The sequence below is a fragment of the Scylla paramamosain genome, chromosome 24 (genome assembly GCF_035594125.1).
Source record: "Scylla paramamosain isolate STU-SP2022 chromosome 24, ASM3559412v1, whole genome shotgun sequence".
NCBI lineage: Eukaryota > Metazoa > Arthropoda > Malacostraca > Decapoda > Portunidae > Scylla > Scylla paramamosain.
This window is the reverse complement of record NC_087174.1, coordinates 6,807,501-6,812,500: the sequence shown is the minus strand read 5'-3', so window position 1 is coordinate 6,812,500 and position 5,000 is coordinate 6,807,501. Positions and strand designations below refer to the sequence as shown.

General features: G+C 49.0%; 1 protein-coding gene and 1 non-coding gene across 3 annotated transcripts in view; both read right to left on the bottom strand.

Annotated features, from left to right (window-relative positions):
* Positions 1–5,000, bottom strand: part of LOC135112662 (leucine-rich repeat neuronal protein 3-like) — a 125,655-nt gene that overhangs the window by 61,934 nt on the left and 58,721 nt on the right. The window lies entirely within an intron of this gene.
* Trnah-gug (transfer RNA histidin (anticodon GUG)) lies at positions 421–492 on the bottom strand. The gene has a single exon. It is a non-coding gene; the product is annotated as a tRNA-His (tRNA).

Here is a 5,000-nt window from a genome sequence, read left to right as displayed (position 1 = left end):
TACTTGCTCTAACTTTACACAGGATTCGAGCTCACGTCACGGCGCTCTCAACAAACGCATCCGCTCAGGCACACCACGCCAGTAAAAGTGAGCAGCGATTTCCTTACCTGAAAAATAAATAAAAAAAAGAAAAAATTGTAAAGCTTATTCAAATCTCAGTCTACTAGTAATCCTATCACTTATTATTAAAAAGGTATATTCAACATTTGTCTCCTATTACTTATAACGGTACCAAGAGAAAATAAACTTAAGATAATAATAGATAAAAAAAAAAAAAAAAACATTAAAAATTTCAGTCTATTACCTAAACTATCATTGTCATTATCACAGCATACTCTTAAATTTTACCTTACTGTTACGACTAGCAGTACTACTATAAGAAGAAAACATTTAATAAAAAAAACAGCGCGAGACTTCGTTTGCCGTGACCAGGATTCGAACCTGGGTTATTGCGGCCACAACGCAATGTACTAACCACTATACGATCACGGCTACCACGCACACAATCTCCACTACATACTTACACAAAACAAACAAGAAAACTGGCTTGTACTTAAGCGCCGAATTTGTGTTTTATCATCGAGGACATTCCGGGGAGACTGCGAACAAGGAGGAGGAGGGGGAGGAGGAGGAGGGGAAGGAGTGTAGGGAGAGGAGGTAGCAAGGTGGTTGACAGGACATCCTCGCGGCGCGCCAGGCATGCGGGCAAACACAGCAGAGGAAGGAGAGGAGAAAAAAGAAAAAAAAAGAAAAGAAAAAAACATTAAGGTGGTGGGTCTCGGCGCTTCGAGGCAAAAACCTGAGCAGCCGCGGGCGATGACAGGTGAACGAGAGGCTGTCATAACCATCACCACCACCACCACCACCATCACCAAGCAGACAGTGGAGGAGGAGGAGGAGGAGAAGGAGGAGGAGGAGGAGGAGGAGGAGGAGGAGGAGGAGATATGCATGTATACTCTGTCAAATAAATTTTCTTATAGTCTTCATCCTGCTTTCCTTCGCGACGCAAGACGGGAGGTGAGGAAAGGAAGAAAGAAAGAAAGAAAGAAAGAAAAGAAAGAAGAAGAAGAAGAAGAAGAAGAAGAAGAAGGACAACAATAACAACAACAACAACAACAACAACCCAAATAAAAGCCATCTGCAATCAACTCTTCCTTCTCTCCTCCGCTCCCTTCATTGTCTTTCATACACCACTGAAGAGGACGGAAGCAGAATGAACGAGCAGTCCCTCCAAGGTCCTCGATCGTTGAATCATGGCAAGGAAGCAAAAAAGCAAGATAGATAAATAAATAAAACAGCCCAAGTAGCCCAACTCGCGCCCAACCAAGGCCAATGACAGGACGGGGCAGGAAATATAAATAGTAATAATATATCGATAATAAAAAAAACTTGCGTAGATCTATCCGGGTCTTGTGTGTGTGTGTGTGTGTGTGTGTGTGTGTGTGTGTGTGTGTGTGTGTGTGTGTGTGTGTGTGTGTGTTTAGCAGTGGATAATATAGTTGCTTTATCATTACATTCAACAATACACTTTTCAAAATCTCATCATGCCCAAGTTAATAATAATAATAATAATAATAATAATAATAATAATAATAAATATTTATCAGAAAATTTACCTACAAGAAAAATAATAACAATAATCAAACATTTTATTCCTCTCAAATCTCTCTTATTAAACTACTTAGGAATAACTACTAATATTAACATGCAATTACTCGAATCCCTCAGACAAACTTACTTTACTACTACTACTACTACTACTACTACTACTACTGTGTGGTTGTTAGCTAGTTGTGTGAACGAGTGAATGAGCGAGACTTGTGTGAGGCATGAATACGTGTATGAGTGAACGAGTTAGGCTTCAGTCATAAGTGTTAAGTTGAAGTGCGCGGCCTGGCGCCGAGAGATCACCTACCTCCAGCCTTCTGTTCACACCTTCTGTGAATAAACACCTGCACTGTTACCTGCGTTTCCTGTGCCCCTGCTGGTCAAGAGTCGAACATGGCGCAGTGAGTAGGATCAGGACAAGGCTGCAGTGGGTACGGCGCAGAATGGAGAAGCAGTTGGAGGCGCTGGCTGCCCTGCTAGCGCGACAGTCGGAGCAGAGTCAGGCTCGCGAGGAGCGTTTAACCCAGCTGCTGGAGAGAGTGGGGACACAAGCTCCCAGTCGCACCACGGCGAGCAATGAAGGCGAAACCACAGCCCGCAGCACGTCTACCCAGGGCGCGAGGTTCCCGACGTCCGCCACCATCATTCCTCACTTAACGGCGTCAGCATCTTTACGTGAGTTCGACACGTGGCGCCATAAGTTTGAAGGATACGTAACCCTCGCCAGGATAGACTGTCTCTCCCTGGCTGAGCAGAGGGCGGCACTCGCTGCTGTCCTAGACGACGAGTGGACCCGTACACTTCGCTACGGGATAAGCTTACCGAGAGACGCGGAGTTAAGAACCATCCTCGATGCAATGTGTGAGTACCTGCGAAGCCAGCGCAACATCATCATGGATAGAAGAGACTTCTACTCCCGCGTGCAAGAAACGCAAGAAGGTTTTGACGACTTTTTATGTGCTGTAAAGGAAATCGCCAATTTCTGTGACTTTTGCGACCAGTGCATAAACCATCAGCTGCGTGACAGAATTGTCGTTGGGACACGAGACGAAGTGGCTCTGAAACGCATGCTGGAAAACAAGAAACTCACCCTTGAAAACGCCATAGATATTTGCAGAGCATCAGAGAGCGCTAACCAGTGTAGTGCAGTACTAAGGGGCGGCTCTCACTCTTCGAGCCATGGTGTGAACGCTGTCTCGAACTACAGGAAGGGCAGTTTCGGGGGCTCAAGCCCCACGGGCTGTTATCGTTGTGGCAAAGATTGTCGCAGTGACAAAAGGGGATGCCAGGCAATAGATAAAGTGTGTCGTAACTGCGGGAAAAGAGGGCATTTTGCGAGTGTATGTCAGCAGACAGTGAGGAAACGACGAGGAGCTTCGAGGAGTTCCTCAACTGTCTCTCCTCATCGCGGTGCAGGCCCGAGGCGGGGAGCCAGTGCCAGTGTATACCAGCTCTTATCAGGCGTATACACAAAGACGGTGACGGCACGACCTGCGCCCCAGGTGCTCATTACCGCCACACATCCCGCTGGAAGAGACAAGATTACGTGGACTCCTGACTCTGGGGCCGAAACGACCGTTATTGGCCTCGACACGGCAACACTCCTTGGAATCCCGCCCCTCCAGCTTGGCGCCCGCTGATGGTGATGGACTTTATGCTGCCGGTAATCACCCCCTCACCTGTGTAGGAACTTTCTCGTCGCACTTGCAACTGGGCGACAGGGAAGCTGAGACTGTTGTGAGCGTGGTGAAGGAGGTGAAGGGGGCGCTGCTTAGCTGGTACGATTCCATCGCTCTCGGAATCCTCCCCGAAGATTTTCCGGCTCAAATCCGACCGCTACGCAGGGAAGAACAGCACACCGGCAACAGCTCCATCAAGTACCCGACCGCCTCGCAGCCACCTCTATCTACGCCCACAGAAGTGATCAGCTGGCCTCATTCCTACGACCCAACGCCACAGCAGCGTGCGGGGCACGCTGCTGCTGTGATCAAGGCCTTTCCCAGCGTCTTCGAAGCAAAGGAAGGTTTACGTGCAATGGCTGGTGGATCCATGGCCATCGAGTTGACAGACGACGCTCGACCCTTCGCCGTAACAGCATCTCGTACAATCCCTTACAATTGGCGTGAAGAAATTAAGAGCCAGTTGGAAGAGCTGCTTAACAAGGGAATCATCGAGAGTGTGGACTACCCTACGGCATGGTGCCACCCCATCGTGCCTGTCCCAAAAAAGACATCTGGTGTAAGGCTGTGTGTTGACCTGACACGACTCAACCGTTACGTGAAGAGGCCCGTGTATCCAGTGCGCTCACCTCATGACGCCATCGCCTCGATCGGGGACCGGAGCAGTTTGGTTCACCACTCTTGATGCCAAGATGGGGTATTTTTCAAGTCCCCATTAGAGAAGAAGACCAGGATTTAACCTGCTTCATAACACCTTGGGGTCGGTACAAGTTTCGGCGAGCGGTTATGGGTCTCGTCTCGTCTGGAGACGAGTATAACCGTCGAGGAGACCAAGCTCTCGGCGACATACCTAACACCATCAAGATCGTGGACGACATCCTGGCCTATGACTCCACCTACAGTGCGCACTTAGCCCATGTCATTCAGATTGTGCGGCGGTGTGACCAGCACGGCATCACTCTCAACCCACAGAAGTTTACATTCGCGGAAAGAGTGGTAGATTACTGTGGTTACTCTGTTTCTGGACAAGGCTACACGACAGACTCAAAGAAAGTTAAGGCAATCTCTGACTTCCCACGACCACAGCACATCACCGACTTACGATCATTCATGGGTCTTACAAACCAGCTTGGAAGCTTTTCTCCTGCTGTGGCTGCAGCTGCACAACCCCTCAGAGATCTCTTACGCCCGAAGAACAGTTGGTGCTGGTCTCCTAACCATGAAGAGGCGTTTGAGAAGGTGAAACAGTGTCTCGTCAGCCCACCTGTCTTGGCATACTTCGACCCATCATTACCAACGATGCTACAGACTGACGCCTCAAGGATGCACGGATTTGGATTCGTTCTCCTGCAGAAGCACAGTGACCAGTGGAAGATGGTGCAATGCGGGTCAAGATTTGTTACAGACACAGAGAGCCGCTATGCAGTAATAGAGTTGGAAATGGCTGCAATCGTCTGGGCAGTCAGGAAATGTGGCACCTACCTGAAAGGACTCCCTCACTTCGATCTAGTGCTCGACCACCGCCCGCTGATACCTCTCCTCAATAGCAAGTTGTTGGGAGAAATAGAGAACCTGCGGCTGCAGCGCATGAGGGAGAAGCTTGCTCAGTATTCTTTCACAGCAAGCTGGCAAAAGGGATCGACACACTGTGTGCCCGACGCCCTCTCACGTGCTCCAGTACAGGACCCAGTGGAGGAAGAGGATGCTGCTACT